The sequence below is a fragment of the Bombina bombina genome, chromosome 4 (assembly GCF_027579735.1).
Source record: "Bombina bombina isolate aBomBom1 chromosome 4, aBomBom1.pri, whole genome shotgun sequence".
Lineage (NCBI taxonomy): Eukaryota > Metazoa > Chordata > Amphibia > Anura > Bombinatoridae > Bombina > Bombina bombina.
Genome location: NC_069502.1, coordinates 656,932,066 through 656,951,939, shown reverse-complemented (window position 1 = coordinate 656,951,939; position 19,874 = coordinate 656,932,066). Strand labels below are relative to the sequence as shown.

The 19,874-nt window shown below is 39.9% G+C and overlaps 1 protein-coding gene across 1 annotated transcript in view; it reads left to right on the top strand.

Annotated features, from left to right (window-relative positions):
• Nucleotides 1-19,016, top strand: part of NKAIN2 (sodium/potassium transporting ATPase interacting 2) — a 987,696-nt gene extending 968,680 nt beyond the window's left edge. The window contains exon 8 of the mRNA XM_053712142.1: nucleotides 15,854-19,016. The gene's annotated coding sequence lies outside the window, so the exon portion shown is untranslated. The remainder of the gene's footprint in view (nucleotides 1-15,853) is intronic.
• Nucleotides 19,017-19,874: the final 858 nt, after the last annotated feature.

Genomic DNA, 19,874 nt, shown 5'->3' with positions numbered 1-19,874 from the left:
AAGCTAAGTCTAACCCTAACACTAACACCCCCCTAAATTAAATATAATTTAAATCTAACAAAATTAATTATCTCTTATTAAATAAATTATTCCTATTTAAAGCTAAATACTTACCTGTAAAATAAATCCTAAAATAGCTACAATATAAATTATAATTATATTATAGCTATTTTAGGATTAATATTTATTTTACAGGTAACTTTGTATTTATTTTAACCAGGTACAATAGCTATTAAATAGTTAAGAACTATTTAATAGCTAAAATAGTTAAAATAATTACAAATTTACCTGTAAAAAAAATCCTAACCTAAGTTACAATTAAACCTAACACTATGCTATCAATAAATTTATTAAATAAACTACCTACAATTACCTACAATTAAAATAACACTACACTATCAATAAATTAATTAAATACAATTCCTACAAATAAATACAATTAAATAAACTTGCTAAAGTACAAAAAATAAAAAAGAACTAAGTTACAAAAAATAAAAAAATATTTACAAACATAAGAAAAATATTACAACAATTTTAAACTAATTACACCTACTCTAAGCCCCCTAATAAAATAACAAAGCCCCCCAAAATAAAAAAATGCCCTACCCTATTCTAAATAACTAAAGTTCAAAGCTCTTTTACCTTACCAGCCCTGAACAGGGCCCTTTGCGGGGCATGCCCCAAGAAGTTCAGCTCTTTTGCCTGTAAAAGAAAAAATACAATACCCAAGCCCCCCAACATTACAACCCACCACCCACATACCCCTAATCTAACCCAAACCCCCTTAAATAAACCTAACACTAAGCCCCTGAAGATCTTCCAACCTTATCTTCCACCTCACCGGGTTCAACGATCTGTCCAGAAGAGCTCCTCCGATGTCCTGATCCAAGCCCAAGCGGGGGGCTGAAGAGGTCCATGATCCGGATGAAGTCTTCATCCAAGCGGGAGCTGAAGAGGTCCATGATCCGGATGAAGTCTTCTATCAACGGCATCTTCAATCTTCTTTCTTCCGGATCCATGTTGCAGACCTCCGACGCGGAACATCCTGCTGGCCCGACGGACTAACGACGAATGACGGTTCCTTTAAGGGACGTCATCCAAGATGGCGTCCCTCGAATTCCGATTGGCTGATAGGATTCTATCAGCCAATCGGAATTAAGGTAGGAATATTCTGATTGGCTGATGGAATCAGCCAATCAGATTCAAGTTCAATCCGATTGGCTGATTCAATCAGCCAATCAGATTGAGCTCGCAATCTATTGGCTGTTCCGATCAGCCAATAGAATGCAAGCTCAATCTGATTGGGCTTGCATTCTATTGGGGTTAATACATTTATTAGAATAGCGGTGAGCTCCGGTCGGCAGATTAGGGGTTAATAATTGAAGTTAGGTGTCGGCGATGTTATGGAGGGCAGATTAGGGGTTAATACTATTTATTATAGGGTTAGTGAGGCGGATTAGGGGTTAATAACTTTATTATAGTAGCGCTCAGGTCCGCTCGGCAGATTAGGGGTTAATAAGTGTAGGCAGGTGGAGGCGACGTTGAGGGGGGCAGATTAGGGGTTAATAAATATAATACAGGGGTCGGCGGTGTTAGGGGTAGCAGATTAGGGGTACATAAGGATAACGTAGGTGGCGGTCGGCAGATTAGGGGTTAAAAAAATTTATTCGAGTGTCGGCGATGTGGGGGGGTCTCGGTTTAGGGGTACATAGGTAGTTTATGGGTGTTAGCGTACTTTAGAGTACAGTAGTTAAGAGCTTTATAAACCGGCGTTAGCCCAGAAAGCTCTTAACTACTGACTTTTTTCCTGCGGCTGGAGTTTTGTCGTTAGATGTCTAACGCTCACTTCAGAAACGACTCGAAATACCGGAGTTAGAAAGATCCCATTAAAAAGATAGGATACGCAATTTACGTAAGGGGATCTGCGGTATGGAAAAGTCGCGGCTGAAAAGTGAGCATTAGACCCTTTTTTGAGTGACTCCAAATACCGGCGGTAGCCTAGAACCAGCGTTAGGAGCCTCTAACGCTGGTTTTCACGGCTAACGCCAAACTCCAAATCTAGGTCATTGTCTCATAATACTGAAACTGCTAATTCAACTTGTAACTTTGGCAATGAAGATTGTTACAATTATTCACCAGTGTTTTACACTGTTTACTGTGCTCTAGAACAGTGGTCGCCAACCAGTGGTCCGTGGACCACTGGTGGTCCACGAGAAAATGTCGGTGGTCCCTGACACCATCAAGCAGGAATTAATCTCCTCTTATGGTGTCACCCCCGTTGCGCTGCAACTCCCTACCGTGCCTGGCTGGACATCAGTGAAAACCGACGGAGGAGGAGTAAAATTACAATCTCCCTAGGCACGTTGTGTAGTACTGCACAACTTGCGTAGCTAGATTGTATTTTTAACTCCTCCCGCTCGGCACACTGCTCAGAGGAAGATGCTTCAATTTTTACCTGTCTCTTTGTAGTAGTTTTCCTAATTCATTCACATGGACTTACATCACTGTTTGTCTTCCTCCCCTTCATCTTCTTTTTTTTTTTTTTTTGTATTAAATATTAATTATTTTTTATTCTAATATTTTTTATTTTATTTTTTTTATTTGAGGTAAAAATGTTGGCATACACAATAAGCTTTACAGCATTATACATTTACACTCCAAAAGTGTTTATAACAAGGTACATCTTATGAATCACATATTCAGAAAAAAGGAACACATACAATGAGTAATAACTGTTGTCACAAAAATGCAAAACCCAGAGGGCATCTTATAAGTATTTAAATAGTGAGCTATATCTTCTCTATGAATTAAAAGCTTGCTGTAAAGGAGAAAATAGTTTAAGGAAATGTATGCCAGGACAAAGAACTAAGCCTTCAAATCTATTCAGGAGGCCTCTCTTGGACCCCATCTAATAGAATAATAATATGTGGAGAGAGCTATCTGGTTTAGAGGAGACCACTTGTGGATCTCATTGACCTCAGAAATTTTTTATTTTTTTTATTATTTTGCTATACTGTTGGGGTATAGTAAATAAGATCATTCAAGAAATAGTAATATCTCCACATGTGTAGTCTATTGGATAACCTCATGAGAATATATTCAAATGGGTAAAATGCTAGCAAGCTACCTATATACATGGAAATAATAATACTATAACCTGCGGGGAGCTCAGGATATGGGTAAGAGCCAGCCTAAGTCATTGCCTGAATGTAGGGTCTTATTGAGCCGAAAGAGTTGTGCTCAGTCAAAATTATTATAGTTGGGAATATATAAAGGTTACCCTGCGGAAGCTGATAAGAGTGGGTAGGAAACTTATTCTTCGGATTGACCTATTGTCCAATCTCACCGGAGGAACCCTGACACAAGATAGAAGTTAAAATAAAAGAAGGGTCCCCTGATTATGTTCTAATGCTCCACAAGATACATTCGTCACTGCAAGTGCACAAACGCTAAACAATAAAGAAGCCATAAACCCACTCAGTACCCTCTAGGTTTGAATATTCACGCTGTGCCATCTCGGCCGCAGACACCACAAAGCAAAGAAGAGAAAGGGGTTAAGGGGTAGGCATGCAAAAGTAACACTGACATACAACCTGATCATAGTACATGTGGATACAGTAGGGAATATGTTGTCATAGCTAATACTGCATTCCTTATTAAAACAATTAAACAAGGTTATATAGAAACTTTCAGCTATGGCTAAGGTGTATGGATGAGACCAGGGAAAGTCTGTAGAGAGCCACCTGATCATGACTTGACATATTAATGACATATTGTGATTAACAAATTCTAAACAGGCAACCTACATTAACATATATTGATTGACATTAGGAGCTGTGGCAATTAGAAGAAAAGAAAAAAAAAAAGAAAAAGTCAACAGTATAAATTTCTAAGTCCCCATATTATAAGTTGTTATGGCCACCAGGAGCCAGTATGTTCAGAGTCCCCTTAGCCTTCAAGTGAGGGGGATAATGCTTGGGGATGTATTACTGTGTAGTTTTACCCCACTCCGGTTTTGCAAAAAAGTTCTCTAGTTGCCTGCGGTGTAAAGATTAGGAGAAACATCTCTTTGTAGGCAAAGACCCAGTAGGTGTCATGGATGTCGTGCCATGACAGACAGAATAGGTCTGGGCTCATCGCGGTCTCCCTGAGACCAGAAGGTTTGACACGCAGATCACAAAAGTCAGCACCGGCATCAGCAAAGACCCATATGGACCAAAGCGATGCAGCAACTCCACAGGCAGTAGGTGAAACTTGAACTCTGAGGTGTGGGGTACCACTCTTAAATGTCCCAAATAAAGAGGCATTCAGCTTGGGGTCGGTTATAGTATCAGTAGGTATAATTTCCCCTGGCGATATCGACAATCCTAATGGTTCCATCATCCTCTCAGCTGTGTTCTCTATAGGTGTAGCCCCCATATTTAGAGTCTCACTATCTGTGACCAAGTCGCTCTCCTCGAGCGGAGTGTTAGGTGGTTGGTATCGTGATCTCCCAGTGGCACTATCGCTAGAGCATGGTAAGGGGACGGATGTATCCTGTGGGCTGGAGAAGCCAAAGGCGGCCTGCAAAGACTCTCCTAGCGCGGCGCGGTGAGCCGCCAGCAGCTCCCGAATCCCTTGTACGATACACTCTTCCATCCCCACAGGTTGCTATATCGCCTGTAGCTTGCATCTTAGTTTAAAGGGCCATAATACCCAAATGTTTAAACACTTGAAAGTGATGCAGCATAGCTGTAAAAAGCTGACTAGAAAATATCTCCTGAACAACTATATGTAAAAAAGAAAGATATTTTACCTCAAAAGTTCCTCAGTAGCCACCTCCCATTGTAAAGGATTTCTAAGCAGCATTTTAGTGTGTCTGTCCTGGGACAGCTGAAAGGATGAGCCTCGTGAACTCTCATATTATTTCACCAATCAGGTAAAGGAAGCTTACTATGAAATCTCATGAGAGTTAAGTCAAATCTCATGAGATCACAGTAAGAGTTCATGACCTCAGCACTGCTGATGCTGATTGGCTGCTGTTCATTTCTTCATTTTTTTTTAATTTTTACCTGCAGCTGGGAGCAGGTGAAGTATAACTTTTTACACAGAACTTACTCTGCTGAGCTGAGGAGATTGTGAGGTAAAATATCTTCCTTTTTTACATAGTGATGCTCAGGTGATATTTTCCTGTCAGCTTTTTACAGTTATACTGCATCAGTTTCAAGTGATTTAGCATATGAGTATTATTTCCCTTTAAGTTACAGCACTATAGGTGCCGCCTAACGACAGGGCCACAGGCGCCCTGCCGGGGGGTATGCTGTAAGCCGAGGTCTTGTAACGGCTCCGGGCGCCGATGCCAGCAGTAAATGTTGAAACACTAGTTGAAATAGGTGCAGTGTCCAAAATATAAGTCAGCTCCAGTCAAAAAATTAGGTAGATCGATCTGTTATATGGTGGATTTCTGCATTTATTAGAAAGAAACTGCAGCAGCACACAGCTTGTGACCGATCATGGCCGATTCCCAGAAGTTCCCCCCTTATTCTAATAATTTTACTCATACAAAGCCATTTAATAAATTTCCCACGTACAATGCCACCTGAATTCCAGTAATTGCCATCCAGCAGATCAGCCATATCTCACCAGTATTATAGTAATTGTCAGTAACATCAGTCATGGTTAGCTCACATCCATATTGACAGCTTTCTGATATAAACTTAATTTATGACTCCAATGTCTGTCCATGATCATAAGTAGTTCTGAATAATTTATAACTGGGGAGGTAACTTGGAAGACTTGTGGTCTTTTTAAACATATTTCTTTTTTTCCCACTTTCTGCACCTCTGTTTCCAGCTTGAAAGTAATCTCTCAGTTCTGTCATTCAGTTAGTTACTTCTAAAAAATAATTCTTAAAAATGTGTAAATATAGGTAGCCCTCAGTTTACGCCGGGGTTAGGTTCCAGGAGGATTGGTTGTAAATCGAAACCTTTGTAAATTGAAACCCGGTTTATAATGTAAGTCAATGGGAAGTGAGGGAGTTAGGTTCCAGGCCCCTCTCAAAATTGTCATAAGTAACACCTAATACATTATTTTTTAAGATTTGAAATGAAGACTTTAAATGCTAAACAGCATTATAAACCTAAAAATATAGATTGTATCATCATCAAACTAAGTTTAATGAACAAAAACATTTGCTAAACATCACCTAATAAAATAATCACACAACAGACTGCATCATTATCAAACTAAGTTTAATGAACAAAAACGTTTTTTTACTTGCATTTTTTCTGCAATCAGTTATCTGCATTGTTAGCATGTTAGATAATATTGGGTCTGCACCTATTCTATGCATTTCAATCTGCAGTGATTAATAGGCAGTTAGGCACCCTCACCTGAAGTTGCTGGACAGGAAGATAATAGGGAAGTGCCTGATAAATTTTTTCAATAGATCTGGTCTGATCTGTGTACACAGATCAATTTAAGGCTGTTAAGTAGCATAACTTTGCTGCAAAACAAGCGGACAGCTCCACCTACTGGCTATTTTAATTAGTGCATTGCTTTCCAAAAGCTTTTCAATAGCAGTCACATGACTGAAAAATAGGTTGTTATTCTGAAACGGCACAAATTGAACCGGCGTAAACCGAGGGCCACCTGTATATACATAATGTAAACTTAGCTATGGTTATACTAGTTATGTACAGTATGTGTGTGCATATATGTGTGTATATATGTGTGTATATATATATATATATATATATATATATATATATATACTGGATAGATAGATATAGGTACAGTATATATATATATATATATATATATATATATACACAACACACAGAGAAAACCCAGCACTCACTTACAAGCTCTCAGCTAAGATTTAAAAGCAAAAATGGAAAGGTTAGTCACCGCATCTGGCCAAATGGGACAAGCTCAGGTACCACGTCAAGGTCCTTTCCAATACCTGAGACCCTAAAACAACCACACAATGCAAGCTTTCAAATCCAAACAAACTGAAAACAAGGGAAGGGTGCACAGGAATATGTAACCACCCTAGACATATACAAAACACGGAAGGGAAATTCACTCTCATACCGGACCGGGTACACATCCCATGACCCTGCAACATGCTCAGCCCTGGGTGCCACTGGCACTCACAGGAAGCTGTGCTGTCCCCAGAGCCACAAGCAGTTAACCCCAGACAGGTCTGGGTGCAAGAACCATAGGGAAAATTACAAAACAAATTAATACAACACACAGAGAAAACCCAGCACTCACTTACAAGCTCTCAGCTAAGATTTAAAAGCAAAAATGGAAAGGTTAGTCACCGCATCTGGCCAAATGGGACAAGCTCAGGTACCACGTCAAGGTCCTTTCCAATACCTGAGACCCTAAAACAGCCACACAATGCAAGCTTTCAAATCCAAACAAACTGAAAACAAGGGAAGGGTGCACAGGAATATGTAACCACCCTAGACATATACAAAACACGGAAGGGAACTGCACTCTCATACCGGACCGGGTACACATCCCATGACCCTGCAACATGCTCAGCCCTGGGTGCCACTGGCACTCACAGGAAGCTGTACTGTCCCCAGAGCCACAAGCAGTTAACCCCAGACAGGTCTGGGTGCAAGAACCATAGGGAAAATTACAAAACAAATTAATACAACACACAGAGAAAACCCAGCACTCACTTACAAGCTCTCAGCTAATATTTAAAAGCAAAAATGGAAAGGTTAGTCACCGCATCTGGCCAAATGGGACAAGCTCAGGTACCACGTCAAGGTCCTTTCCAATACCTGAGACCCTAAAACAGCCACACAATGCAAGCTTTCAAATCCAAACAAACTGAAAACAAGGGAAGGGTGCACAGGAATATGTAACCACCCTAGACATATACAAAACACGGAAGGGAACTGCACTCTCATACCGGACCGGGTACACATCCCATGACCCTGCAACATGCTCAGCCCTGGGTGCCACTGGCACTCACAGGAAGCTGTGCTGTCCCCAGAGCCACAAGCAGTTAACCCCAGACAGGTCTGGGTGCAAGAACTATAGGGAAAATTACAAAACAAATTAATACAACACACAGAGAAAACCCAGCACTCACTTACAAGCTCTCAGCTAAGATTTAAAAGCAAAAATGGAAAGGTTAGTCACCGCATCTGGCCAAATGGGACAAGCTCAAGTACCACGTCAAGGTCCTTTCCAATACCTGAGACCCTAAAACAGCCACACAATGCAAGCTTTCAAATCCAAACAAACTGAAAACAAGGGAAGGGTGCACAGGAATATGTAACCACCCTAGACATATACAAAACACGGAAGGGAACTGCACTCTCATACCGGACCGGGTACACATCCCATGAACCTGCAACATGCTCAGCCCTGGGTGCCACTGGCACTCACAGGAAGCTGTACTGTCCCCAGAGCCACAAGCAGTTAACCCCAGACAGGTCTGGGTGCAAGAACCATAGGGAAAATTACAAAACAAATTAATACAACACACAGAGAAAACCCAGCACTCACTTACAAGCTCTCAGCTAATATTTAAAAGCAAAAATGGAAAGGTTAGTCACCGCATCTGGCCAAATGGGACAAGCTCAGGTACCACGTCAAGGTCCTTTCCAATACCTGAGACCCTAAAACAGCCACACAATGCAAGCTTTCAAATCCAAACAAACTGAAAACAAGGGAAGGGTGCACAGGAATATGTAACCACCCTAGACATATACAAAACACGGAAGGGAACTGCACTCTCATACTGGACCGGGTACACATCCTATGACCCTGCAACATGCTCAGCCCTGGGTGCCACTGGCACTCACAGGAAGCTGTGCTGTCCCCAGAGCCACAAGCAGTTAACCCCAGACAGGTCTGGGTGCAAGAACCATAGGGAAAATTACAAAACAAATTAATACAACACACAGAGAAAACCCAGCACTCACTTACAAGCTCTCAGCTAAGATTTAAAAGCAAAAATGGAAAGGTTAGTCACCGCATCTGGCCAAATGGGACAAGTTCAGGTACCACGTCAAGGTGCTTTCCAATACCTGAGACCCTAAAACAGCCACACAATGCAAGCTTTCAAATCCAAACAAACTGAAAACAAGGGAAGGGTGCACAGGAATATGTAACCACCCTAGACATAAACAAAACACGGAAGGGAACTGCACTCTCATACCGGACCGGGTACACATCCCATGACCCTGCAACATGCTCAGCCCTGGGTGCCACTGGCACTCACAGGAAGCTGTGTTGTCCCCAGAGCCACAAGCAGTTAACCCCAGACAGGTCTGGGTGCAAGAACCATAGGGAAAATTACAAAACAAATTAATACAACACACAGAGAAAACCCAGCACTCACTTACAAGCTCTCAGCTAAGATTTAAAAGCAAAAATGGAAAGGTTAGTCACCGCATCTGGCCAAATGGGACAAGCTCAGGTACCACGTCAAGGTCCTTTCCAATACCTGAGACCCTAAAACAGCCACACAATGCAAGCTTTCAAATCCAAACAAACTGAAAACAAGGGAAGGGTGCACAGGAATATGTAACCACCCTAGACATATACAAAACACGGAAGGGAACTGCACTCTCATACTGGACCGGGTACACATCCCATGACCCTGCAACATGCTCAGCCCTGGGTGCCACTGGCACTCACAGGAAGCTGTGCTGTCCCCAGAGCCACAAGCAGTTAACCCCAGACAGGTCTGGGTGCAAGAACCATAGGGAAAATTACAAAACAAATTAATACAACACACAGAGAAAACCCAGCACTCACTTACAAGCTCTCAGCTAAGATTTAAAAGCAAAAATGGAAAGGTTAGTCACCGCATCTGGCCAAATGGGACAAGTTCAGGTACCACGTCAAGGTGCTTTCCAATACCTGAGACCCTAAAACAGCCACACAATGCAAGCTTTCAAATCCAAACAAACTGAAAACAAGGGAAGGGTGCACAGGAATATGTAACCACCCTAGACATATACAAAACACGGAAGGGAACTGCACTCTCATACCGGACCGGGTACACATCCCATGACCCTGCAACATGCTCGGGGTGACACTGGCACTCACAGGAAGCTGTGCTGTCCCCAGAGCCACAAGCAGTTAACCCCAGACAGGTCTGGGTGCAAGAACCATAGGGAAAATTACAAAACAAATTAATACAACACACAGAGAAAACCCAGCACTCACTTACAAGCTCTCAGCTAAGATTTAAAAGCAAAAATTGAAAGGTTAGTCACCGCATCTGGCCAAATGGGACAAGCTCAAGTACCACGTCAAGGTCCTTTCCAATACCTGAGACCCTAAAACAGCCACACAATGCAAGCTTTCAAATCCAAACAAACTGAAAACAAGGGAAGGGTGCACAGGAATATGTAACCACCCTAGACATATACAAAACACGGAAGGGAACTGCACTCTCATACCGGACCGGGTACACATCCCATGACCCTGCAACATGCTCAGCCCTGGGTGCCACTGGCACTCACAGGAAGCTGTACTGTCCCCAGAGCCACAAGCAGTTAACCCCAGACAGGTCTGGGTGCCACTGGCACTCACAGGAAGCTGTACTGTCCCCAGAGCCACAAGCAGTTAACCCCAGACAGGTCTGGGTGCAAGAACCATAGGGAAAATTACAAAACAAATTAATACAACACACAGAGAAAACCCAGCACTCACTTACAAGCTCTCAGCTAATATTTAAAAGCAAAAATGGAAAGGTTAGTCACCGCATCTGGCCAAATGGGACAAGCTCAGATACCACGTCAAGGTCCTTTCCAATACCTGAGACCCTAAAACAGCCACACAATGCAAGCTTTCAAATCCAAACAAACTGAAAACAAGGGAAGGGTGCACAGGAATATGTAACCACCCTAGACATATACAAAACACGGAAGGGAACTGCACTCTCATACCGGACCGGGTACACATCATATGACCCTGCAACATGCTCAGCCCTGGGTGCCACTGGCACTCACAGGAAGCTGTGCTGTCCCCAGAGCCACAAGCAGTTAACCCCAGATAGGTCTGGGTGCAAGAACCATAGGGAAAATTACAAAACAAATTAATACAACACACAGAGAAAACCCAGCACTCACTTACAAGCTCTCAGCTAAGATTTAAAAGCAAAAATGGAAAGGTTAGTCACCGCATCTGGCCAAATGGGACAAGTTCAGGTACCACGTCAAGGTGCTTTCCAATACCTGAGACCCTAAAACAGCCACACAATGCAAGCTTTCAAATCCAAACAAACTGAAAACAAGGGAAGGGTGCACAGGAATATGTAACCACCCTAGACATATACAAAACACGGAAGGGAACTGCACTCTCATACTGGACCGGGTACACATCCCATGACCCTGCAACATGCTCAGCCCTGGGTGCCACTGGCACTCACAGGAAGCTGTGCTGTCCCCAGAGCCACAAGCATTTAACCCCAGACAGGTCTGGGTGCAAGAACCATAGGGAAAATTACAAAACAAATTAATACAACACACAGAGAAAACCCAGCACTCACTTACAAGCTCTCAGCTAAGATTTAAAAGCAAAAATGGAAAGGTTAGTCACCGCATCTGGCCAAATGGGACAAGTTCAGGTACCACGTCAAGGTGCTTTCCAATACCTGAGACCCTAAAACAGCCACACAATGCAAGCTTTCAAATCCAAACAAACTGAAAACAAGGGAAGGGTGCACAGGAATATGTAACCACCCTAGACATATACAAAACACGGAAGGGAACTGCACTCTCATACTGGGCCGGGTACACATCCCATGACCCTGCAACATGCTCAGCCCTGGGTGCCACTGGCACTCACAGGAAGCTGTGCTGTCCCCAGAGCCACAAGCAGTTAACCCCAGACAGGTCTGGGTGCAAGAACCATAGGGAAAATTACAAAACAAATTAATACAACACACAGAGAAAACCCAGCACTCACTTACAAGCTCTCAGCTAAGATTTAAAAGCAAAAATGGAAAGGTTAGTCACCGCATCTGGCCAAATGGGACAAGTTCAGGTAAAACGTCAAGGTGCTTTCCAATACCTGAGACCCTAAAACAGCCACACAATGCAAGCTTTCAAATCCAAACAAACTGAAAACAAGGGAAGGGTGCACAGGAATATGTAACCACCCTAGACATATACAAAACACGGAAGGGAACTGCACTCTCATACCGGACCGGGTACACATCCCATTACCCTGCAACATGCTCAGCCCTGGGTGACACTGGCACTCACAGGAAGCTGTGCTGTCCCCAGAGCCACAAGCAGTTAACCCCAGACAGGTCTGGGTGCAAGAACCATAGGGAAAATTACAAAACAAATTAATACAACACACAGAGAAAACCCAGCACTCACTTACAAGCTCTCAGCTAAGATTTAAAAGCAAAAATGGAAAGGTTAGTCACCGCATCTGGCCAAATGGGACAAGCTCAGGTACCACGTCAAGGTCCTTTCCAATACCTGAGACCCTAAAACAGCCACACAATGCAAGCTTTCAAATCCAAACAAACTGAAAACAAGGGAAGGGTGCACAGGAATATGTAACCACCCTAGACATATACAAAACACGGAAGGGAACTGCACTCTCATATCGGACCGGGTACACATCCCATGACCCTGCAACATGCTCAGCCCTGGGTGCCACTGGCACTTACAGGAAGCTGTACTGTCCCCAGAGCCACAAGCAGTTAACCCCAGACAGGTCTGGGTGCAAGAACCATAGGGAAAATTACAAAACAAATTAATACAACACACAGAGAAAACCCAGCACTCACTTACAAGCTCTCAGCTAATATTTAAAAGCAAAAATGGAAAGGTTAGTCACCGCATCTGGCCAAATGGGACAAGCTCAGGTACCACGTCAAGGTCCTTTCCAATACCTGAGACCCTAAAACAGCCACACAATGCAAGCTTTCAAATCCAAACAAACTGAAAATAAGGGAAGGGTGCACAATAATATGTAACCACCCTAGACATATACAAAACACGGAAGGGAACTGCACTCTCATACCGGACCGGGTACACATCCCATGACCCTGCAACATGCTCAGCCCTGGGTACCACTGGCACTCACAGGAAGCTGTGCTGTCCCCAGAGCCACAAGCAGTTAACCCCAGACAGGTCTGGGTGCAAGAACCATAGGGAAAATTACAAAACAAATTAATACAACACACAGAGAAAACCCAGCACTCACTTACAAGCTCTCAGCTAAGATTTAAAAGCAAAAATGGAAAGGTTAGTCACCGCATCTGGCCAAATGGGACAAGCTCAGGTACCACGTCAAGGTCCTTTCCAATACCTGAGACCCTAAAACAGCCACACAATGCAAGCTTTCAAATCCAAACAAACTGAAAACAAGGGAAGGGTGCACAGGAATATGTAACCACCCTAGACATATACAAAACACGGAAGGGAACTGCACTCTCATACCGGGTTAGTCACCGCATCTAGCCAAATGGGACAAGCTCAGGTACCACGTCAAGGTCCTTTCCAATACCTGAGACCTTAAAACAGCCACACAATGCAAGCTTTCAAATCCAAACAAACTGAGAACAAGGGAAGGGTGCACAGGAATATGTAACCTAGTTTAATGAACAAAAACGTTTTTTTACTTGCATTTTTTCTGCAATCAGTTCTCTGCATTGTTAGCATGTTAGATAATATTGGGTCTGCACCTATTCTATGCATTTCAATCTGCAGTGATTAATAGGCAGTTAGGCACCCTCACCTGAAGCTGCTGGACAGGAAGATAATAGGGAAGTGCCTGATAAATTTTTTCGATAGATCTGGTCTGATCTGTGTACACATATCAATTTAAGGCTGTTAAGTAGCATAACTTTGCTGCAAAACAAGCGGACAGCTCCACCTACTGGCTATTTTAATTAGTGAATTGCTTTACAAAAGCTTTTCAATAGCAGTCACATGACTGAAAAATAGGTTGTTATTCTGAAACGGCACAAATTGAACCGGCGTAAACCGAGGGCCACCTGTATATACATAATGTAAACTTAGCTATGGTTATACTAGTTATGTACAGTATGTGTGTGCATATATGTGTGTATATCTATATATATATATATATATATACTGGATAGATAGATAGATATCGGTACAGTATATATATATATATATATATATATATATATATATATAAAGATACACATTATAGAGGTTTGTACCTTTTAAAAAAAAATCATGTTAGTGGTCCACGGGAATCAAAATTGTGAGTTTCGTGCTCCCTGAGGTCCGAAAAGGTTGGCGACCCCTGCTCTAGATCAGTGATGACTTAACTGTCTAACACAAGGGGGCTGCAGTTTAATATTTTGGAAGGGACATGAAACACAAAAAAAATATTTCATGGTTCAGATAGAACAATTTATTCTGTTATATGATTTGCTTTGTTTTCTTGGAATCCTCTGTTGAAAAGAATACCTAGGTAGGCTCAGGAACTGGGAACTAGCTGCATATTGGTGGCTGCATATATACGCCTCTTGCTATTGGATTACATATGTGTTCAACCAGCTCCCAGTAGTGCATTGCTGCTCCTTTAATAAAGGATACCAAGAAAATTAGGTAAAATTGAAGAAACAGTATACATGCTGCATCTGAATCTTGAAAGAAACATTTTGGATTTCATGTTCCTTTAAGTATTGCATATAAAATTATAAATATTAAAGGGAAATAAAACCCAAAAATAATCAGACAGAGCATACAATTTTATAAAATGTTTTTCATTTATTTCTACAATCAAATGTGTTTTGTTACCATGGAATTCTTTGTTGAAGAGATACCTAGGTGGGTATCTAAAGCACTATACGGCAGGAAATAGTGCTGCCATATAGTGCTCCTGCAAATGAATATCATTCTTGCAAAACTGCTGCCATATAGAGCCCCAGGCATGGGCAGGCTCCTGAGCTTCCGTCCCTGCTTTATAAATAAAGATACCAAGAGAACAAAGGAAAATTGATTAAAGAAGTAAAATATAAATGTATTTAAAATTGCATGCTTTGTCTGAATCATGAATGAAAGGTTTTGGGTTTCAGATCCCTTTAAACAAACAGATATTTTCCTATAGATGCCCAGTGGCACTGGGTACCCTCTATCTGCCACCTTGTTTGTGCCTAACAGAAGTATATTTAGTTCTGCTACAAAAACAAGTGCAGAGGAGCCCTATGGGCTGCCAGTTAGCCATTGTTGCTCTAGATTAAATTTAAACTATTCACCAGGAATATTGTCATATTTTCTTGTCATTTTTGTGCATTCACATTGTTGTGATGTCTTACATAGACTTATGCAATGGCTTATTTGTTGATTCTGTATATAGTGATTGTGCCACTGCTTGCCTATTTATTTTCATGCTAGGGCTTTATTTAGCCCTTGTTGTGTACCATTAGACATGCGTGTTGTATTTTACCATTTGTGTTTTTGTTGTGATTACAGTAGTGCTTGCTGGTTGTTGTTGTTTTCTTCAGCATGATTACTGGTTTGTCTCTTTGCTTCCTTGAAAAACAGGATTTTTTTGAAACTTTCAATGCACTTTTATAAATTGAATTCAATTTAATCTTAGTCCAATTCTTAGGAACAGAATGTGAGTAGGGATTTCAGGTTTTTTTACAGTCTGCGAGTTACCCACTAGTTCTAACGTTGTGTCTCTAGATTTTCCTTACACAGATGTCATATTCATTCTGAAGATTTGATTTATCTCAGTAGATTACAATTATGAAGATTCACAAATATTACCTCCATACATTGTTTTAGTTTGTCATGTATTATATGTCAGACATTTATTTCACCTGAAAGGTAAAAAAACAACAAAAAAAAACATTATTTGTATTAACTTTCTTGCTCTTCTTTTCTAGGTCAAAATAAACCAGCAAATGATTTACCTATACATTTAAGGACCATTCCTTATCCTTTCTGATCGAGACTTTCCTTTGGATTATATCATTGATGTACTAGTACTCATATTATCCTGGACGAGTAACCAGACTGAGCCTTTTCCTCACAGTGCACAGGTGGATACAGTCCCAGAAACAAATATTCTATTTTCATGAAGACTGCATCTATATACGATAACAGGTGCATTGGCGCCCTCTCCTGGAAGTCTTTGTTTTGTTACTTTTTGTTTTCCTTTTTCTTTTAACAACTGAACCTGCCTTTTTTTTAGTTATGACATCTTGTTTGCAAAATTCACTCACTCTAAGAGATTTTGATGCAGTGATATCTCTGAACATCAATGACTGTGAATAATACTATAAGTGCCATAAAGACCCCTGAGAACAAGGCAGTGGGATGAATTAGGTTGTTTTGTGCAGGCGGTCTATACAGAACTTCATGTGCCTGTACTTTGCCTTAATAACCCAGCCAAAATGTGATTGTCAAATGAGGACACAGCAGGAGCCATTTGTCAGGGTCCTGTGTAAAACTGTCATCATACTTTCACATGTCCCTGGAACGACTTCTGGGGACCTGCTCAGCTGATTGGACAACATTTTTGGTGTGACTTTTGTGCTTTCATGTTAAACCTCCATATTGACCACAACGTTTGTATCTTTAGGGAAAGAAATGAGTGAAAAGAGCTGCTTTAAGGACCATAATGACATAAAGAATTGTCCTTATGTCACAGCTCTGTGATATGTTAACGCAGTTGCCACTATCCTTGTCCTTAATATGATCAAACTGGCCAAAGTGCAATGATAACATCATGCAATACAATGCCCCATCTCATTATCTGTAAAGACTTATATTCAGCATTTTTTGATAGCATGATTAGGAGGTTCACCTATATTTTTCCGTTCTGTTAATATTATATTGAACTTGAAGCCTATAGGGATAACCTCTCCAAACATAGTAAGGTTATTCCTGAAATCCTGTTTGCACTTTGGGAGCATTTGCTAATGCATTTCTTGCACTCTGACACCAAAAGAGTTACAAATGAGGGCAAATGTCTTACAGAAATAATATACGTACATTATAATACAGAGCATTAGGAGTAAAGTAGATGTTTAGTCATTATCTTTTTCTTTTGTTGGTATTTTTTTATGTAACTAGTCTTTTACAGAAAAAACTTAGGGAACCTCAGCAGATTTCTATATATGCTAAGACCAACTCAACATTTAGAACTAATATTTTATAACTAAGTTTGATGTATAATATAGTGTATCTCAGTTGGGTTTATTCACATTTCATTCTTTTTACAGTGAATAGTCGAACATTTTTGTGATGTCTGGGGGAATTTGTTAGTGCTTTAGAATGACTATTTTAAATTCTTATATTCCTGTGATTATTAAAAAAAATAATAATTATAATATTTAGCTGTCAAGATTGTGTTTTGGGGGTTAATTAGCAGGCTGTGTTTACAAATTGTTGATAAAATATTTAATTTAATTGAAAAGTATCTTGGATAAAGGATATTTCTTCAGATACTTAGTTTAACACTCTTGCCCTATCTGTAATTTGGAACAAAACTTTATTAATAAATGTTATGCTAATTGAGGTTGATACACAAGAATTAAAGGGACATGAAAACCAAAATTTTTCTTTCATCATTTAGATAGAGAATGTTATTTTAAACAACTTTCCAGTTTACTTCTATTATGTAATTAGCTTCATTCTTTAGATATCCTTTTTTGAAGAAATAACAATGCACATGGGTGAGCCAATCGCATGAGGTATAGATGTGCAGCCACCAATCAGTACCTACTAAGCATATTTAGATATTCTTTTCAACAAAGGATGCCAAGAGATTGAAGCAAATTAGCTAATAGAAGTAAATTTGAAAGTTGTTTAAAATTGCATGCACCTTTTAAATCATGAAAGAAAAAAATTTGGATTTCATGTCCCTTTAATTTTTATTGGGGAAAAGTATATGTACATGTGTTGCTCTTCCTTAAAGGGACAGCATACTATAAAATTGTTTTTCCCTTAATATGTATCCAATTACATTTTTTACCAGATTCAGAGTATAAAATTTATGAGATTTGCTTTTTTAAGGTTTATTTGTGTATATGAATTAGCTGATTTTGTGTTTTTAAGCCACAACCTAATAAAATGGGTTGAGCTTGTAGATATAACCAGATCTCATTACTTTATCACATTGTGTTCATATACCTGCTTCTTTATCTTATATCTGTCCATAAACCAATCACCAATACTTGGAGAGAACAATGGAAAATTAACATTTTATTACCTTATCTCTTCTATACCCCACTGGGAGTGTAATTTCTTCTACTGGTTGTGTTAACACAGCTTGGACTTGAGGCCAAAAACTTTCAGGATAGGTTGGGATACCACAGGCTAAATCAACTATTTCAAATGCCAATATAAGGGTAATGGAAATACTCGTAAACAATTTAATACACTCCAGCAGGTAAAGTGGATCATTGTGAACAAATTAAAGGGGAGGACATTTTTTGAGTAAACTGTCCCTTTAAGTTTTACCCAATTTAAAGTACAAGATTTGTTTCGTTATATTATTCTGGAAAAAAAGGTAACAATTGACAATTTTATATTATTTATATGTGAAAATTTTCAACAAACATATACTATATAACTGGAAAACACAAATCCCTAAAATGTATCCCAGAATAAATATTATGGTCTTTAAAATAAGATTTTGATTTTTTTTTTTCCTTAATGTTAATTCTAGGATACAGTAAAAAAAAAAGTGTTCTTGTTATGCAAAAATGGTTTCTGTCAGCATAAACAAATAATTTGTTAAAATTGGAAAGATTGTCTTCCAGATTTATTTTTTAAAACGGAAATAAATTAAATAATTTCTCTTAATTCCAAAGATGCAAATGAGCCTTATGTCATATCAGTCTTTGGTTTGGAAGCACATACCATCATTTACATACTAGAGATACAGACACCAATTAGCACTCATACAATGGGATTTGTGCTTTCTTTCTTTTAACATGAAAAAAAAATCAAAAAGGTTGAATGTAAAATCCATTATGAAGAGGTTACATTATTGACCAGTTAAATAATTCACCAGAGGAATAAAAATTCTTATTAAATTCACATGCTGCAAGTCCGACACTTTTCTTTTTCCTAGCAGTGTCACTGCTAAATAGAAAATTGCCAGGTCCTGACATCAGTTTAGCTCTGTTCTAGGTAATACACATCTTTATTATCGGTAACACTGGGAGTTTTTTGTTACAAAGCCAGGACTAATAGACTTGCTGTCATTTAGGAAGCGTTTCTAGGATTTGTTGGCTCAGCATGAACTTGAAGTATGTGGGAGAGCTATTATATATATATATATATTCCAGCATTCTCCCAAAAGTTTTCACCATTATGATATTTATTGTTGAAATTTTTTAGATGATGCCGCTTATTCTTTTGAAGTAGAAATGTATACTAAAATTTACTTAAAGGGACACTGAACCCAAATTTTTTCTTTTGTGATTCAGATAGAGCATGCAATTTTAAGCCACTTTCTAATTTACTCCTATTATCAAATTTTCTTAATTCTCTTGGTATCTTTATTTGAAATGTAAGAATGTAAGTTTAGATGCCGGCTCATTTTTGGTGAACAACCTGGGTTGTTCTTGCTGATTGGTGGATAAATTCACCCACCAATAAAAAAGTGCTGTCCAGGGTCTGAACCAAAAATAGCTTAGATGCCTTCTTTTTCAAATAAAGACAGCAAGAGAACAAAAAAAATTGATAATAGGAGTAAATTAGAAAGTTGCTTAAAATTGCATGCTCTATCTGAATCACAAAAGAAAAAAAACAGAATTTATGCTTACCTGATAAATTTCTTTCTCCTATGGTGTGTCCGGTCCACGGCTTCATCCTTACTTGTGGGAATATTCTCTTCCCTAACAGGAAATGGCAAAGAGAGCACAGCAAAAGCTGCCCATATAGCTCCCCCTC